This window comes from Xyrauchen texanus, chromosome 46 (assembly GCF_025860055.1).
Source record: "Xyrauchen texanus isolate HMW12.3.18 chromosome 46, RBS_HiC_50CHRs, whole genome shotgun sequence".
NCBI classification, from domain to species: Eukaryota; Metazoa; Chordata; class Actinopteri; order Cypriniformes; family Catostomidae; genus Xyrauchen; species Xyrauchen texanus.
Genome location: NC_068321.1, coordinates 27,082,160 through 27,102,773, shown reverse-complemented (window position 1 = coordinate 27,102,773; position 20,614 = coordinate 27,082,160). Strand labels below are relative to the sequence as shown.

General features: G+C 39.0%; 1 protein-coding gene across 2 annotated transcripts in view; it reads right to left on the bottom strand.

Moving 5' to 3' along the window:
* LOC127638174 (neuronal acetylcholine receptor subunit alpha-7) overlaps positions 1-20,614 on the bottom strand; it is a 320,680-nt gene that overhangs the window by 17,284 nt on the left and 282,782 nt on the right. Inside the window, exon 11 of one of the 2 annotated variants that reach the window (XR_007969844.1) lies at positions 18,269-18,330. The exons of the other annotated variant lie outside the window; for it this stretch is intronic. The gene's annotated coding sequence lies outside the window, so the exon portion shown is untranslated. Of the gene's footprint in view, positions 1-18,268; positions 18,331-20,614 lie in introns of those variants that run through there. 2 annotated transcript variants of the gene reach the window in all.

Below are 20,614 nucleotides of genomic sequence, written 5' to 3'. Positions count from 1 at the left end.
CAGCATCATGTTTTGGGAGGTGCTTTGCTGCAGAAGGGACTGGTGCACTTCACAAAATAGATGACATCATGAGGAAGGAACATTATGTGGATATATTGAAGCAACATCTCAAGACATCAGACAGGAAGTTGAAGCTCGGTCGCAAATGGGTCTTCCAAATGGACAATGACCCCCAAGCACACCTCCAAAGTTGTGGCACAATGGCTTAAGGACAACAAAGTCAAGGTATTGGAGTGCATCACAAAGCTCTGACCTCAATCTGATAGAACATTTGTGGGTCAGTTACACCAGGTCTGTCTGGAGGAATGGGACAAAATTCCAGCAACTTATTGTGAGAAGCTTGTGGAAGGACACCTAAAACATTTGACCCAAGTTAAACTATTTCAATGTCAATGCTGCCAAATACTAACAAAGTAATATTCCAGTTATTCTGACTTATTCTGCCAATGATGCAGTTTGCGATAAATACCTGTATTTGATTTCATCCCTGCTGTCCTCAGTCTGAGCTCTAGTGTCGTATTTCAGAGCCTCAAACTAGAGATGGGTGTTTGAAACACCTCACTCATCACATCTGCAGACCGTTCCATTGTCTCAAAACAGACTGGGTCAAATACAGTTCTGCGACACTTCCAACCTCTCCATGGACTGTTCTGGAGTCAGAATTCCTCATATCCACATTGTAACTGAGTCACATCGGCTTCAAAATCAGACTGGTCTAGGACCAGTGCATTGACATGTCGGTTTGATGGATATAACTGCAGGTTTATAAAGAGAAGAAGCCACATCTCTTTAAACCGAGACAAGTACTGTGCTTGTGGTCGTCTGTGAAGATTGTTTCTTGATTGTGAATCAAAAGCTCTTGTCTCCAGTGCGATCAAAACAATTATTTATTTCAAAAGAGATAAGTGCAGAAGAGCCTCTACAACTTGCATAAAAACACAAAATCTTCAGATGTTAGCATTGGTTTGTTAGTTAAGAACAACTCGCTTTTAGCGCCACTCAGTGGCCATTTCATACACTAAATAATGTTTCGCAAATAAGTCACGTAATTGTCATGACATCATCACTGGCTTGGCTCCCTCTTTGTCTTTGGCATATTTTCATCGCCCATTTTATCGTCCGCCTAGTTCGACAGCACAACTCTCCTCAACAAGTCACATGATTTGAGGTGTCTGTAGCACAAACGCTCCAGGACGACTTACACAGTGAGCGTTTAATTCTTCGTATTAGAGGTTTGTTTTAATATGATTTAATCTGCCTTGGTGAACACCACTAATAATTAGAGGTAGACCGACATATTGGTTTTACAGATTAATCGTTGCTGATAGTTACTTTTTAGAACTATCAGTTATTGTCAAAAATCTATGACGATAGCTTTTATTCCTCCGTGTTTCAATGATAATTACGTTTTTTTAAATTGAAGCGAGGGCATGCAAAGTCAAATGTGACTACAGTATATGGAAACGTTCCTCGTCAGCACATCGTGTCTCCAACTTCATATACTGTCATAATAATTAGAGGTAGACCAATACATCAGTTTTACCAATTAATTGGTGCTGATAATTGCTTTTTGGAACTATTGGTTATCGTCAAAAACTATGTTGATAGACGGCGATAGTTTTTTCATCACTTCTCCATTTCAATATAAGAGTCCCCAATGTGTTTCGGACTCGTTTATACTTAAAAGTCCCACGTTATGCACCAAATCTTACTTTTACTATTGGGTTACAATTGGGATTTTGGTTTAACAAAAACTGCATCTGGGATTTGAGTCAGTTTGGACTCTCTCTTCGCCTGCCATGGTAAATAAAGAACAATAATACAGTCACAATATACAATAATTGACATTCTATAAATAGTTTTAAAAACTATCACTAAATCAGCTGTGGAGCAGAGGGGGGGCAGGGCCGGAATATCGCGTGCCCCGGTCCCCAATCGGCCGCGGCTGCTCCGTTGGGGTGGACGGTAGTGCCGAGAACTCTACTACGGCGTATCCCTCCTCCTTCCCGGGTTTCGGCACCAATGCAATGCAGTTAAAGCATGGGTAAGGAGGAGGCGAGAACCGGCTTGTCAACATAAATAATATTTAATGAAAACTTAAACCAAAAGCACAAACATAAACACACACATGAGGGACATGCCCGTAATTCTCTCTCTCTCAAACCGTCGTCACCGGCCGCCTTTATCCCTTGCGCGCCTCATCAGGCCGATTGGGGACCGGGGCGGAATATCGGAATATCGCACGATATTCCGCCCCGGCCCCGGCCCCGCCCCCCTCCACTCCACATCGACCTTTCCCCATAACCTTAGTAATGGTATCGATAAAATCGGTCAACCTCTAATAATAATAATAATAATATATAGGCTATAAAAATTGTAATTTGGTAAATACGCAAAATTGATGCTTGCATTAGCTAACACCACTAATAATTAGAGGTAGGACGATATATCGGTTTTACCAATTAATCAGTGCCGATAGTTACTTTTTAGAACTATCGGTTATCGCCAAAATTCGATGTTGAAAGTTGCAGATTCCTCTGTGTTTCTTCGATAATTTAGTTTTTTTCAATTAAAGCGAGGGCATGCATAGAAAAATGGGACTATATGGAAACATCCCTCATCAGCACATCATGTCTCCAACTTCATATATTTTCATAATAATAATATATAGGCTATAAAAAGCTTAATTTGGTACATATTAAATATAGAGCACTGCAACAGAGCCAAGTCTCTATCATTTCATAATAAGAGTCCCCGGTGTGTTTCAGTCTTGTTTAGTGTTAAAAGTCCCACGTTATGCACCCAATCTTACTTTTACTATTGGGTTACATTTGGGATTTTGGTGAAACAAAAAACTGCATCTGGGAATTTAGTCTCTTTGCCTGCCATGGTAAAAAAAAAGAGAATATTTTCTTTTTTTTGAAAGTCTATAAATCGTTGTTAAAAACTATAGTCTGATTTATCAGCCTTTCCCACCACTTTGGTTATCGGTATCGGCAAGAAGCACTATCAGTCGATCTCTAATATACAAGCAGCATTACTTCATAGCTCAGATCCCTTCGATGAGAAATGTTTGAATAAATATTGAGATCTCTGATTTGTGATGGCAGACTCTACAGAACATGGGCTGATAATGAATATTACTGCTAAACCATGACAAACTGCACAAATTAAACTAAGACTCATTTAATGTTATTATCTGAGGCTAAAATAATTTTCCTCCAACTCTAATTGGCTTTATTGGATTAAGTGTAACTGGTCTTGCGAGTTTAGATGAGTGTGTGTTTAATTGTATTTGGGTCAGCGTTCGTGTGATGTGCCGTTGAAGCGTTTGTCCTCGTGCTAAACTCCACATTATGCTTGACTGATGTTGTGTTTGTCGGATTGACAGTTGAAGTAGATTACCACAGTGTTAGCAAGATAAACACGCCGGCCTTTAAACAGCTTGCGGAGTGTTTGTTAGACAAATATGGGGTTTCTAAATTAGCCGTGTGTCATTAGGGTTTCAGAAAAAAACACTAATTTTCTCTCCCTCTTTTCGGTGTCGTTTGATTCATATTATAGAGATTGAATCGCTGCAATAGAGCGCAACAGTGACCAACCACTTTTTCAGCCGTTTTGGTTCCAGAAGTATTTTTCTCATATATTTTTTTCCATAGGGATTACATAAGATCCTTCATTAAACAAGCCATAAACCAAACCAACCAGTTCCAATGTGAATCACAACATTACAAATTTGATTTGTAGACGTCTAGTAGTCGAAAATCAGACAAAAAGATACAAGACTGTGTACTTAACATCTTAAATGAGGGACTGCACTACAATCGCATGAAGCATTGTGAATGACGTTATCGAGTTAAGAACAATGGAAACATTTTCAACTATTGATTTTTAAACTTGCTGATTACAATTACAGTTGAAAGAAAAAGTATGTGAACCCTTTGGAATTAGCTAGTTTTCTGCATTAATTGCACTAATCACAAGAAGCATCTATTGACATGGACCATGCCTCGCTATAAAGAGATCTTACAAGACCTACGAGCAAGAATGGTTGCTTTGCATAAAGCTGGAAAGGGTTACAAAGTTATCCCGAAGAGTTTAGATATTCATCTGTGCACAGTGAGACAAACTGTTTATAAATGGAGATGATTTAGTACTATAGGTACTCTCTCTAGAAGTGGCCGTTAGATATTCATCTGTCCACAGTGAGACAAACTGTCTATAAATGGAGGTGATTTAGTACTATAGGTACTCTCACTAGAAGTGGCCGTTAGATATTCATCTGTCCACAGTTAGACAAACTGTCTATAAATGGAGATGATTTAGTACTATAGGTACTCTCTCTAGAAGTGGCCGTTAGATATTCATCTGTCCACAGTTAGACAAACTGTCTATAAATGGAGATGATTTAGTACTATAGGTACTCTCTCTAGAAGTGGCCGTTAGATATTCATCTGCCCACAGTTAGACAAACTGTCTATAAATGGAGATGATTTAGTACTATAGGTACTCTCCCTAGAAGTGGCCGTCCAGCCAAGATGACTCAAAGGACACACCGCAGAATGCTCAATGAGGTAAAGAAGAACTCTAGAGTGACAGCAAAGGGGACAGTAGGGACAGTAAAAAGGGCACCACATACAACATGAAAACATCATCCCAACGGTGAAGTACGGTGGAGGGAGCATCATGATTTGGGGCTGCTTTGCTGCTTCAAGGCCTGGACCGTTGGCCATCACAGAAGGAAAAATGAATTCCCAAGTTTATCAAGATATCCTACAGGATAATGTCAGGGTTGATGTGTGCCAGCTGAAGCTCAGTAGAAGTTGGGTGATGCAGCAGGACAATGACCCTAAACATCAAAGTAAATCCACTACAGAAGGGCTCCAAAAAAAGATAATCCACTTTTGGAGTGTCCCAGTCAGAGTCCAGACCTGAACCCAATAGAGATGCTGTGGAATGACCTCAAGAGAGACGTTCACACCAGACATCCTAAGAATATGGCTGTGCTGAAGCAGTTCTGTGAGGAAGAATGATCCAACATTCCTTCTGAAAGTTGTGCAGGTCTGATCCGCATCTACCGGAAAGGCTTGATTGAGGGTATTGCTGCCAAAGGAGGATCGACCAGTTCTTAAAACCAAGGGTTCACTTACTTTTTCCACAGCATTGTGAATGTTTAATGGGATGAGTTCAATAAAAACATGACAGATTATAATTGTTTGTATGTTGTTAGCTTAAGCACATTTGAGACTTTGATGAAGATGAGATCACATTTTATAACCAATTAATGCAGAAAACCAGCTAATTACAAAGGGTTCACATACTTTCTATTGCCACTGTATATAAACAATCTATTTTAAGTTTACTGCAAAATATTCAGATATATTCAAATATGTAAGTAGTCAGAGAGTGTAATGAGACCGACTCGACTGCATCATTCACAGAGTGTTAAGGGAGTGGGCGGAGCTACAGAGCTCTTTTGGCGCACTTTGTCTCCTGCGATCCTCTGATTGGAGGATTTCTCTTCAGGATCATAGGTGGTGTAGTTCTTCACCAGTAACTATGCTATTTAACATGCATCTTTAACAATGAAGTTCAAATACCATAAACTGATATCTTCAACAGAAGTCTATCCCATCGATTAACAACCACAGACCTTACGATAGATCAGTCTTTAAAGATTTATAAGTTATTGTTAATAACCATTCGCCTATGGAGAGAATTAATGACATTTACTTCTGGAGGGTTGCATGCCACTCACGTGTTTTTGTGAAGTCTAAGGGCGCATGTTTTTTCTTTTATAGCAGGTGTTTTCACCCCCACAGACCACATCACAAGTCACATGTAAATTAGGTCACTGAGGTAACAAAAAAGCCACATACGGTTTTTAATGTCTCTCTAAAACCGAAAGCATACATCTGACTAGCACATTTCTCTGTCTGTGATGTTCCGTTCAAAGACGAGACCACAAATGTGACACACGACAATATTCTCAAACAGCTCCTCATTAATGTTTTCTCACTCTCTCTCTCAGCTGTGAGACAGATGTACCTGGTGTTCAATACTGTACAGTTTTTACTTGTGCACCTGGCCACCTTTGGTGTGCTTTGTGTGTATGTTTATAGTAGCAGAGACCAAATAATAATACAGAGACCAAAATGATAAAGCCCAAAACTGACTACTTGTATTAATGTCAAATTAAATAAATGCATTTACTACATTAAAAAACACTTAAATATTCTCATGCATTTGTTTAATAACGTTTAATAATGTCATGCATTTGTTTAATAACATTTAATAATCTCATGCATTTGTTTAATAATCTCATGCATTTGTTTAATAACGTTTAATAATATCATGCATTTGTTTAATAACGTTTAATAATCGCATGCATTTGTTTAATAATGTCATGCATTTGTTTAATAACGTTTAATAATCTCATGCATTTGTGTAATAACATTTAATAATCTCATGCATTTGTTTAATAACGTTTAATAATGTCATGCATTTGTTTAATAACATTTAATAATCTCATGCATTTGTTTAATAACGTTTAATAATGTCATGCATTTGTTTAATAACATTTAATAATCTCATGCATTTGTTTAATAACATTTAATAATCTCATGCATTTGTTTAATAATGTCATGCATTTGTTTAATAACATTTAATAATCTCATGCATTTGTTTAATAACGTTTAATAATCTCATGCATTTGTTTAATAACATTTAATAATCGCATGCATTTGTTTAATAATGTCACGCATTTGTTTAATAACGTTTAATAATGTCATGCATTTGATTAATAACATTTAATAATCTCATGCATTTGTTTAATAACGTTTAATAATCTCATGCATTTGTTTAATAACGTTTAATAATGTCATGCATTTGTATAATAACGTTTAATAATCTCATGCATTTGTTTAATAACATTTAATAATGTCACGCATTTGTTTAATAACGTTTAATAATGTCATGCATTTGTTTAATAACGTTTAATAATGTCACGCATTTGTTTAATAACGTTTAATAATGTCATGCATTTGTTTAATAACGTTTAATAATGTCATGCATTTGTTTAATAATGTCACGCATTTGTTTAATAACGTTTAATAATCTCATGCATTTGTTTAATAACGTTTAATAATGTCATGCATTTGTTTAATAACGTTTAATAATCTCATGCATTTGTTTAATAACATTTAATAATGTCACGCATTTGTTTAATAACGTTTAATAATGTCATGCATTTGTTTAATAACGTTTAATAATCGCATGCATTTGTTTAATAATGTCATGCATTTGTTTAATAACGTTTAATAATCTCATGCATTTGTTTAATAACATTTAATAATCTCATGCATTTGTTTAATAACGTTTAATAATGTCATGCATTTGTTTAATAACGTTTAATAATCTCATGCATTTGTTTAATAACGTTTAATAATGTCATGCATTTGTTTAATAACATTTAATAATGTCACGCATTTGTTTAATAACGTTTAATAATCTCATGCATTTGTTTAATAACGTTTAATAATGTCATGCATTTGTATAATAACGTTTAATAATCTCATGCATTTGTTTAATAACATTTAATAATGTCACGCATTTGTTTAATAACGTTTAATAATGTCATGCATTTGTTTAATAACGTTTAATAATCGCATGCATTTGTTTAATAATGTCATGCATTTGTTTAATAACGTTTAATAATCTCATGCATTTGTTTAATAACATTTAATAATCTCATGCATTTGTTTAATAACGTTTAATAATGTCATGCATTTGTTTAATAACATTTAATAATCTCATGCATTTGTTAAATAACGTTTAATAATGTCATGCATTTGTTTAATAATCTACGTGTGGTGAGTTGTGCGCGGATGCCGCAGATAATAGCATGAAGCCTCCACACGTGCTACATCTCCACAGTAACACGCTCAAGTCACATGAATGCGCGGATTGACGGTCTCAGACGCGGAGGCAACTGAGAGTCACTACGCCACCACGAGGACTTTGAGCGCTTTGGGAATTGGCCGTTCCTAATTCGGGAGAAAAGAAAGAAAACAAATTAATTCAATATTACAGCTACATCGGAAATGATGGCCAATGAAAAAAGTGTGAAAATAGGATTTAATTGTGTGTATTTAGGATACATCAAATGTTAATCCAGAATTTGAGATGTGCTGGAAATGAGATTTTCATGACTTGAATGACAGAAATCTCCTGTGATGCATGAACACACACTGATGGACATTATTAGTAGAGTAATTAAATCAACTAATGAGACTAAAAGTTATGTTATACAGCATCCACGGCACAGTATGCTAGTATGCAGTATGCTAGTATGCCATTCTTCGTGTAGAATGTTCTGGAGCGCTCCAGGCATGTGCCACATTTTCTACAGTGACATCATATGATACAAATCTCCGGCTCAAGGACCGCGTGAGCTCTCTGTCAGTGTGCGTTCCAGAGAAACTCATTCCCTCACCACCACACCGACATGAACTCCCTTTACACTCGAGCTGTTCCAGCATCACAGAAACACAGTCACTCAGTCGTACGGCGCTCATAAGAGATTTAAACACACACACAAGCCCAGTTTGTTTGAAACACTAAAAGAAAAAGCTCCTAAATGAAAATGATGTGGAGAAAACGGGTCAGATGTTTTCACGTGGATCAGTTCAGTGGATTTCTCTTTGTCGGGTCAATTGAATCGAGATCTGTGGATTTTGATTGACAGTTGATTATAGCTCACGAGAGCAGAACACAAAATTACAGTCGGAGCGTTTTGGCGTAAGTGGATTTTCGGTCGGGATGATGTTAGGATTGTGTGTGTGTGTAAGCTCAGTGTTTTTAGAATATTTTAGATTAATGTGGAATTTGGTTTTAGGGGATTTGCATCTGTGTGACCTTGTAACTGCCCATGGACTGTTTGTAGAGGAAGTATCCTCAGATTTCTGCAGTCTTGGGTTGTGTTCAGTTGCTTCCTGTTTTTATTAATCAGAAAATGCAGAGCTTGTTTTTCTACATGTGCTGAGATATGTAGTTCACTGTAAAATCTAAAATTCTGTCATCATTTACTCACCTTCATGTCGCTCCAAACCCGTATAAATTTATTTTTGTGTGTTTCTTTAAAACAGAGATATTTGACAGAAAATTCAAGTTTGGAACAACATGAGGGTGAGTAAATTAGTGCTGCAACAAGCGATTATTTTTATGATTGATTAACCCATTTTTTCCTTAATAAATATCTCTTTTCATTTCTGCTCTTTATAGACATTAATGAATTGTTACAGATGGTTATTGATCAAAAACAACAAAACTTTAAACATTTACTTGTAATCGCACAGCACGGAAACTCTCATTAATACGTGCTCAACCGAAACACTCGCCGCTATTCTTAAAGAGACAGCACCGTTTGAGCATGTGTTCAAATCAATGCAAATAGAAAACTAAAAGAATTGCATGTAAATAATAATATGTAATATAATGTAAAAATATAACATAATATATACTATGTATATATTTAGTAGATATGTAGAGTGGTGGAGGCGGGGCCAGGCTGGAACTACACTGTCGTCCACCCTGGGGAACGGCCGCCGTCCGCGGGGCGAGTGGGAACTGGACTCCCCGACCACCTGGTGCGATGGAGCCGCTGCCAGGGTGGAGGAGTGCCCTGCCGTCCCCCAGAAACATGGAGGGGTCGAGAGAAGACCACCGTCTGTGAGGTGAGGCTGGAAGCGACTACCCGACCACCTGCGGTTGGGCCGCTGCCAGGGGCGTAGGAGTGTCCCCACAGGTCGCCAGGAACGTGGAAGGGCGTTCTGTCCGCTAGGGGTCGGAGGTGTGCGAGTTTCTCTTTTTCCGGCCTTTCCCCTCAACTATTTGATTTCATTTTCCCCCCTCCTGTCTCCTCCCAGGTCGAGGAAGGCGGGGATGACCAGCCGGCAGACGAGGCGCAAAGGCGTTTTCCTGAATCTGACACAGAACTCTATAAAAGATTTAATTGCGACAGGTTTATGTGTAGTTTAGATTGAGAGTTATAATAAAATATTATTCTCTTAATATTAAAACCAATGCATTTATGAGAGGCCCTTACAAACACATTTTAAGGTCAGTGTGTGTGTGTGTGTGAGATCCTGAGTGGCGGCCCATCTTACCCCTTGGGCAAATCCTCACTGAATGCAGATGTTTGTGCTAATGATGTGTGCTAGTTCATCGTTTCCAGTTAAATGGATTGTGTGTAATTCACATGATGACCCTTCACCTTCTTATCCCGCAAGATTAAAATGATTTTCATATTGGAATATGTCATCTGTCTGAGATTGCACAGATGAGGGCAAAACAAAATCTGTTTCCTCGTGTCGTTCGTTAACCGTTCATCCGCGTCACGCTGCACAATCGGTCTTTACCTTCTTTTCTAGACTTGCGGCATCAAGGGACTCTTAAATATAGCTCGCACTGAACGTTTACTCCGTGAACGAGCCAAACCAACCTCATCTTTGCCACGGACATTCTTCAGTGTTGCTAAACCTCACAGAACAATGTCTCTCTTCACTAGTGTGTGTGCATCTATATATCTGCCGGGGATTATGGGGATCTTGATAGGTGTCATGTGGGTGTTATTCTTAGGATCAGGGTTCCTAAAGTTCGATGTTTCTGTACAATGAACAGTATTGTGATTTTCTTGTTTTTTTAAATAGATTCACTGAGCTAGATTAGCATGTTGTTGTCTGAAGGGAGAAGAACACAGACAAGGTTGATTGTTTTAATGCACTCCATTGTTGTCCTGCAGAAGAGGTGACCGATAACAGGTGCTGGAAAGGCCGATAACCGATTAATCGGCCGATAGTTTTTAAAATCGATTCACGTTACACCACAAGCCAACATGAATAAAATCCCAGATGCAGCTTAATTTTATTTATTTTTTCAAGCAAAATCCCAATAATTATACTTTTAATAATAAACAAGCCTGAAACACACCGGGGACTCTTATTTTGAAATGACGTAGAATTGGCTCTGTTGCAATGCTCTATATTTAATATGTACCAAATTAAGCTTTTTATGGCCTATACATTATTATTATTATTATTATTATTATTATTCAAGGTCAACTGATGTATTTTTGCCAAAACCGATAACTAACATGGTGCGAAAGTCCGATAACTCGGCTGATAGTTTTTAAAAACGCTTAATATAAAACCTCTTTTTTACCATGGCAGTCAAAGAGTGAGTCCAAACTGACTAAAATCCCAGATGCAGTTTTTTTGTTCATCCATAATTTTAAGGGTGCGTTCACACTTGGCACTTTTGCTTCGATTAAAACGAACTCTGGTGCGATTGCTCTGTTAGTGCGGTTCATTTGAACAAGTGTGAACACTGCCATCTGAACCTTGCTGCGCACCAAACAAGTGGGTCTCAGTCCTATTCCAAACCAACTCTTGTGCGGTTCAACTAAAATATGAACGCAACATGGACCAAAGACACCTAAACAGAGCAATAACAGGAAGTAATTTACCTTTAATACTGACCTCATTCTTCTCATCGTAGGAGCTATATTGGCCATTATGGTGCGTTCACATACAACACGAAGGAAATGTTCGCCTCGCATTGCTCGTGCGAGTTTGACCGCTGGATTATAAATTTGTGTTTAAACACGTTCGCACTAGTAACGCGAACCCGCGAGTATTCCCCCTTCTCTTCCGGAAAAGGACAGGAGGCGGGGCTTCTACGACTTGGTTCATAGTAAAGTTCAACCAAAAGCATATTTGCAGAACTTGCCAGGTAGTTCAACTTCCTCGCTCACTTTCCTCCAAGCGAGGTCATTTTTGTCCGGTCTCTGTACATGTATGACGTTGTGTCGTACAATTCCGGGTGTCCACACACACCGCTACAGCAATTCTTTCATCCATTTTTCCAGATTTCTTCTGCTACTACGTCAGTACGTCAGTGACATCCGTACAATCTCAATGCTGATAGGCTTTCGCGACAACGCGTCCTGCAGATTTTCCACGATTTAAGTGATTTTGCTTGTTCGAGTCGTGCCATTCGCGAAACTCGGTGTGAATTTGCATCTATTCGCATCTTTGCATTTACTTTGGATGTAATCATGCCATGTGAAATGCTCATTTGCGTTGTATGTGAACACAACATTACAGTTCATCGGAAAAGCCGTCTACTTGAAGCATATCTTCGTTTGTGTGTGCAACGGAGGAATTCCTGGCGCTGTTTTGACTACACACTTTCGTCCAGCAGCCAGCATTGTTTTGGATGTTCGGTAAGTTCTGTCACAAAATATACATCATAAAAGCCGTCCAATCAGGTTGTGACCGTATCTTTAGGTTCGGTGTTAAAAATGCCAGTGAGAACGCCAAGCAAACCAGAACTAAATTTTTATTAAAATTTATAATTTTATTTTTTGGACTCTACCAAGAGAACCGACCTACAAGTGTGAACACACCCCAAGTATAAACAAACGCGAAACACACTGGGGACTCTGAAATGATGAAAAAACTATTAGCAATTATCGGCACAGATTTTTGCCGATAAACAAGTTCTAAAAAGTAACTATCGGCACAGATTAATCGGTAAAACCGATATTGGTCTACCTCTAATTATTAGTGGTGTTAGCTAATGCGAGCATCAAACACGGAGGAATAATAAAAAAAATACAAAATATCGGCACAGATTTTTGCTGATAAACAAGTTCTAAAAAGTAACTATCGGCACCGATTAATCAGTAAAACTGATATACCGTAAGGATACACCAGTGTCGACATATTTGTTGACTATAAAGTGAGCGTGTGTGTCAACCAACTACAAGGCCAGCGCCTCAATTAGAAACTCTATTAATCCAGAATCCAGAAAACTGAATGTCCCCCATGTAGCAATTCAGGAAATTGTTTTGATTATGAGTCAGTCACGGTGAGCCCATGTAGCTGGGAAAAGAACATGGTAAATTGAGTCATATTGAAAATAAGCATTTGTGAACTGTCATAGATGTATATTATAAAACATGCAAAGGCACACACAAAACCGGTTCTACTAGTACCCTGACACTGGCTACGAGCTAATATGATGCTTTGCATTTCCTGTGAAATTCAACGGAATAAAAGCCCTTACAACCAGCAGCCTATTCATAGCCTGTCATTATGAAATACAATAATCCATATCAGCTTTAACGGATTTAAACTATGGAGGGCTCACAGCTTGTCACCCCCATTGCTTTGGCTTTTAAAGATGTTTAACTCAATAAAAATGAATTATCTGTGTTTACCGAGCCAGGACAATATCAGCATTATGCGTGCAATGACGGCAAATGATCAAGATGAAGTCTAGATAGTCTAAATGATACAACACCCTTACATGTCAACATTAGAATATTGAAAACAAAGGAACAATCATTTCTAAGAGAGTAAAATCTACTAAGACACCTAGATAGTATTATGAGCAACATATGCCTCCAATATTCAACAATGCAGTCTTAGTAGGCAGCTCACTAGGATGATACTACTGGATGAGGACAAGAAATGCGATCTATGCAGCTAAATACATTTTGATATTATGATGCCCAAAAATGATGTCTAGGTAGGCAGCTCACTACATTTTGAGGCAACTCTGTGGGGCACAAAATGGCTATCTTGGTAGGCAGCTCAATGCATTTTATATTATGGTGCCACAAAATGCTGTCTTAGTAGTTTACTAGTTTTTCAGACTATAATATGTTGCCCAAAAATGCTAAGTAGGGAGCTTGCCATATGCAGCACACTATGTTAAGAGACTACAGTGCCCACGAATGCAGTCCATGTAGACAGTTCAATATATTTTTATGTTATAATTCCAAAAATGTAGTCTAGGTAGACAGCTCACTAGGTTTTGAGACTACTCTATATGAACCAAAATGGCTATCTTGGTAGGCAGCTCAATGTATTTTCATATTATGGTGCCAGAAACAAATGCAGTCTAGGTGGGTTTTGAGATGGCAGTATAAATCCCTCAAAAATATACTTGATACTACAAAGACCAACATTTCTGTCTAGGTAGACAGTTCAATATGTTTTGAGACCATGTTGCCCACAAATGCCATCTAGGTAGACAGCTCACTAGGTTTTGAGACAACTCTGTGGGGCCCAAAATGGCTATCTTTGTAGGCAGCTCAATGCATTTTGATATTATCATGCCCAAAAATGCTGTCTAGGTAGGCAATTGACCAGGTTTTGAGCCTATGGTACCCACAAATGCTGTCCTGGCAGACATCTCAATGTATTTTGATATTAAGATGCCCAAAAAATGCATTCTAGATAGGCTTTTGATTTTCTGATTCCACAAAATTGCTAGTTGTGCAGCTCACTAGGTCTTGAAACTATAAAGCCTAAGATTTCTGTCTAGGTAGACAGCAGAGTATATTTTGATATTAAAATGCCAAAATGCAGTCCAAGTAGGCAGATTAATAGGTTTTGAGACTACTGTGTGAGTCTCAAAAAAGCTACCTAGGTAGACAGCTTGATAGATTTTGATATTATGATGCATAAAAATGCAGTCTAGGTAGGCAGCTCACTAGGTTCTGAAACTATAAAGCCCAAGATTTCGATCTTGGCTAAGCTTGGTAGGCAGCTCACTAGGTTTTAAGGCTATTGGATGAGGCCCAAAAATGCAGTCTTGGTAGGCAGCACACTAGGTTTTAAGGGTACTGGATGAAGCCCAAAAATGCAATCTAGGTAGGCAGCTCACTAGGTTTTAAGGGTACTGGATGAAGCCCAAAAATGCAATCTTGGTAGGCAGCTCACTAGGTTTTAAGGCTACTGGATGAGGTCCTAAATTGCAATCTAGGTAGGCAGCTCACTAGGTTTTAAGGGTATTGGGTGAGGCCCAAAAATGCAATCTTGGTAGGCAGCTCACTAGGTTTTAAGGGTACTGGAGGAAGCCCAAAAATGCAATCTAGGTAGGCAGCTCACTAGGTTTTAAGGGTACTGGATGAAGCCCAAAAATGCAATCTTGGTAGGCAGCTCACTAGGTTTTAAGGCAACTGGATGAGGCCCAAAAATGCAATCTTGGTAGGCAGCTCACTAGGTTTTAAGGGTACTGGATGAAGCCCAAAAATGCAATCTAGGTAGGCAGCTCACTAGGTTTTAAGGCTACTGGATGAGGCCCAAAAATGCAATCTTGGTAGGCAGCTCACTAGGTTTTAAGGCTACTGGATGAGGTCCTAAATTGCAATCTTGGTAGGCAGCTCACTAGGTTTTAAGGATACTGGATGAAGCCCAAAAAATGCAATCTTGGTAGGCAGCTCACTAGGTTTTAAGGGTATTGGGTGAGGTCCTAAATTGCAATCTTGGTAGGCAGCTCACTAGGTTTTAAGGATACTGGACGAAGCCCAAAAAATGCAATCTTGGTAGGCAGCTCACTAGGTTTTAAGGGTACTGGATGAAGCCCAAAAATGCAATCTTGGTAGGCAGCTCACTAGGTTTTAAGGCAACTGGATGAGGCCCAAAAATGCAATCTTGGTAGGCAGCACACTAGGTTTTAAGGGTACTGGATGAAGCCCAAAAATGCAATCTAGGTAGGCAGCTCACTAGGTTTTAAGGCTACTGGATGAGGCCCAAAAATGCAATCTAGGTAGGCAGCTCACTAGGTTTTAAGGCTACTGGATGAGGTCCTAAATTGCAATCTTGGTAGGCAGCTCACTAGGTTTTAAGGCTACTGGATGAGGCCCAAAAATGCAATCTTGGTAGGCAGCTCACTAGGTTTTAAGGCTACTGGATGAGGTCCTAAATTGCAATCTTGGTAGGCAGCTCACTAGGTTTTAAGGATACTGGACGAAGCCCAAAAAATGCAATCTTGGTAGGCAGCTCACTAGGTTTTAAGGGTATTGGGTGAGGTCCTAAATTGCAATCTTGGTAGGCAGCTCACTAGGTTTTAAGGATACTGGACGAAGCCCAAAAAATGCAATCTTGGTAGGCAGCTCACTAGGTTTTAAGGGTATTGGGTGAGGCCCAAAAATGCAATCTTGGTAGGCAGCTCACTAGGTTTTAAGGCTACTGGACGAAGCCCAAAAAATGCAATCTAGGTAGGCAGCTCACTAGGTTAAGGCTACTGGATGAGGCCCAAAAATGCAATCTAGGAAGGCAGGTCACTAGGTTTGAAGGCTACTGGATGAGACCAATAAATTAAATCTAGGTAGGCAGCTGAATAGATTTTATGGCTACTGGACGAGGCCCGAAAATGCAATCTAAGTAGGCATCTCACTAGGCTTTAAGAATACAGTACGAGGCCCAAATATGCAATCTAGGTAGGCAGCTCACTAGGTTGAGTCACAGCCTTTAGTTTCTCGAGTGCGACTTGTGCTTTTATATGGACTGACATTCACATCATATATTATGTTCATGACCATGATTGATCATCTAAACAAAGAACATCATGACACACTCTTGCATTAGTATTAATGTCATCATGTAAACGCACAGCCTGTCTCCAATCTATTGCTCTTACATGGACAAACCCAAAAATCTGGACCAAAATAACCACTGCAAACCAATGCCAATGCATATCTTGACTATTGCTGTTAAATTGCATTGACCATAAGAAGAGAAAGCCTTCATTGCAGATAGTAGATAAACACATTCAACTGAGATTCAAAGAACGTCAAACTAACAATAAACAAATAAAACCCGACAATCACATGACACTCATGCGTTAGTATTATTGCCTTCATGTAAACACATATGTTCTGTCTAGTGCTATTGGATTGAATATGAATAGAGAGATTCGAATCCAGAGGCTCGTTTCAGATTTCCAATGAACAAAGACAAGCCGAACAGAACCGCATTAATCCAGAATTCCCCTGACGACATGGTTTCCCATCCCGAGCAGAACCAGAATCGGGTCAGACCCGATAAGAGGTCGAAATGACAGAAAACTGAACCGATGCGTCTGTGTTCCGTATTTCTGCGCCAAACGCGTTTTCGCCAAAGTGCGCGTCTTACCTGCGTTATGATGATGATGATGATAATTATTATTTAATATCCTTTAGTGATCCATGTGTTCCGTGTCTTTGCGTTTCCCCTTTCCAACTCTTCTCACGGATGCATCGCGAATCACACACCGGAATCAATAGTCGTTATTCTTTTAAATCCGACTGAAAGCAGCCCTCTTGTGTGCGTGTCCGCACCGAGTAAATGACGCGCGGTCATTAATATCACTTGATTGCGCCTCCGGTAGATCCCCGATCATACAAGCGCGTCGCTGCGACTGATAATCACCGTGCGCTGACGTGAACGCGCAGTGAGGGGTGGGCGGCGCGTGCGAGTGGGCGAGCATTAACTCATGTCTATGTCACTGACATCATGTATACTGTGCATCTATTTCCTGACTGAGAATGTCTGATAATGCAGAGCCATCAAGATTGTTATTACCAGGACAGCATACTGTTATTCTATAAACTTGGGTTTAGGGTCCTTTCAAAATCCCTAAACCAACAATTCTAACACTAATTCCTCCTAGAGCTTTCAAGCTACATTCACCAAATTTGGTACAGACCTTCAGACTGTTCTGGAATAGTGTGCTTTGTATTTTCTAACTGATCACAGTTACGGTTTTTGCACAGCGGACATTCAAAAATGGGAAAAATCCCTTAAATTTACATTGACGAATGTTTATGTTCAAAACAAAAGGCATTTGATCTGCTCTTTCTCTCTCTCTCTCTATCTGGTAAATAAAAGGTCATTAAAGAGGGTTAATGAGGGACATAGTGAAATGGTCAGGTGTGGCAGGGCCCCCTTGCAGCCAATCATGTTTGTTAGGAGGTCAAATTTTCTCTCCAAATACACTATATGCGTAATACAATCAGGGGCGGACTGACCGTCGGGTTTCCCCGGTGGGCCGCTGGGTAATTTGGGCTAACCCGTTGCTGCACAAGTACAATAACAGCAGTGTATATATAAAACCTGCAAACAGTAAAGCTGTGAGAAGTGAAGGGTCATTTGCATAATTTATTCATACTGCAGGGAGGTGAAGTGCGGCTTGCTGAATAATGCTCACGCTTGATAAAAATGCAGAAAATCAATCATGAAAAATATTACTTTGTGGCTATTTGAGTCTTTGAGGCTTATTTTCTTTAAAGGATTGTAGAAACAGAGCATTGGGGTTTTCACTTTTTCTCAAGAATAATCTGGCGAGGGGGTCCGAGTATCTCAGCGAGTATTGACGTTGACTATCACACCTAGAGTCACGAGTTTGAATCCAGGGCGTGCTGAGTGACTCCAGGCAGGTCTCCTTAGCAACCAAATTGGCCCGGTTGCTAGGGAGGGTAGAGTCACATGGGGTAACCTCCTCATGGTCGCTACAATGTGGTTCTCGCTCTCGGTGGGGCGTGTGGTGAGTTGTGCGGGGATGCCGCGGAGAATAGCGTGAAGCCTCCACACCAATAAACATTAACACACAGTTGTGAGTAACTGACATGAAATTTTAAGCATTGTCATCAGTGTCCTGCTGCGTGTCTAACTATTTTATCATTTTATGATCTTGTATCATATATATATATATATATATATAATGCTATAACGTGCTTCTTTTAGTGTTTTCTCTCAAAATTCCACTCATCACATTTACAGTAGTTTTACGTATATATTTTAAAGTTATGATAACTTTTGCATTGTGGGGTCTGTTGTCACGACTAGTAGCCAAACATGTTTGTCAGAAGGGCCCCTGTGGCCCCGAAGAGTCTGAATTCCAAAGCAAGGCCCCTGCCGTGCCTCGGCCGGCCAACGAGAGGGGTCTAAACTGAAAGGATCTCCTGGAAAACCCTCATTAGCCACGAGTGTTTTAAAGAAAACAGATGGCCAATTGGGAGACGGGTCGGAGTTTATGGAGGGTGACCCCATGACACAGCAAAACAACTAGAGCACATTGTATTTCAATGATTCTGTGTTGTTATACTACACAAAAAACCCTAATAGCTTGGCTTTACTCAATCGATTGTCTCGTTCGGTGTCAACAAAACACATGTAATTAAGTTCACTTCACTTGGTGATCATATAGAATGACCATAACTATTTATGTTAAGGTTACTAGATTTAAGTAGACTTAACTCAGATTTGCCATTTGACTATAGTGGTGTCTACTTAATCATTTTAATTTGATTCATACAATAACACAGCTTAAATAAAGAAGATTCTAACTGTATGTCAATCATTCATCAATGTTTGTTCTTAACCTTTCCATAACATTAACCAAAGTTGTTGGAACGTTCCCTTGGTAGTATAGTATTCGAAACATAACCCAAGAGTTTAAGGGATTAAATCAATGGGATGCACCCTCAAATAAACATCATTTTAGCTTAAATCTAGCTCTACACTTCAGAAGGAACTCTGAAAGGTCCTGAGAGTCTCTGTGGAAAACTGACTGCTCAAACATCTCACAGCTTTAGTCAGGACAAGGTGTGAACATGAGTTAGTAGCCACGTAAAGATCGAAACTCTGTCAGAGCATGATGTGTGATCTACACTGTGATGTGATGAGTTACAATGGAGTTTCACTGACTCATCTTCATTTTAGGGTCTTAAACTGAAACTAACATTGTGCTGTATGTCTAAAACTAAAGTGTGACAGTATGTTTACACCAGTTTGTGAAATCCAGACTGTGAACAATGCAAGTGTTCTTTCCCGTTACTAGTCACTGACTTACTCAATGGAGTTAAACTAGATTACAACATATCACAAAGACCCACAGGCCTTAAAACAAGATTTGAACACAAAGATTATCCTATGGTTGGTAAATGAGTCATATTTAACCCTAAAACTGAAATAATATTTTGCAAAAGAAAATGAAGTGTATTTTTAGGGCTATGTAGATTTGTGACATCATTTTAATGACAATAAAGAACATTTCTCTCCAAATTCTCATTACCGTAATACAGTAATGAAAACCATCCTGTCTGGACACAACTATTATTATTTTCTATAAAAATCAGCTTAAGTAAATTAATTACGTTAAATACGATACCATGATGTATACTTACAATTGTTCACTTTAATACTGAAATATTTTTCAAAACTTTATGAAACTTGGAATACTTTAATATCAGAACATTTTGAGGATGCATGCAAAGTTTTGTCCAATTTCGGCAATAGGGGGCGCTACAGCTAAACAAACTCCATATAACTTTGCAACCGTTTGAGTGAAAAAGTTTAAATGTGTCATGCATCATCTTACATACATTACATATCATATCATATCCTTACAAAAACGATTCGGCAAATTAACAAAAATGGCCGCCAGCGGCCAATCAAATTTCAGCAGCGAATAACTTGTGCATGTGGCTGTTCTCTATGAAATGTACTGTGCCCCTATAGGTCACCAAAATAAGGCTGGATAACAAATTTGGTGAGAATCGTCCACAAGGTGGCGCTATAATGAGCTAATTCTTATTTCTGCTAATAACTTGCAAACCAAGGGAAGAATAAATGGGCTAGAATTAAAAAAAATCTGTTTTTTATGAATGAGACTAATGACTTTGGCTCCTAAACTATGGAATAGTCTCCCTAACACTGTTCGGGATGCAGACACACTCCCTCAGTTTAAGTCTAGACCAGGGCTGGACTGGTAATCTGGC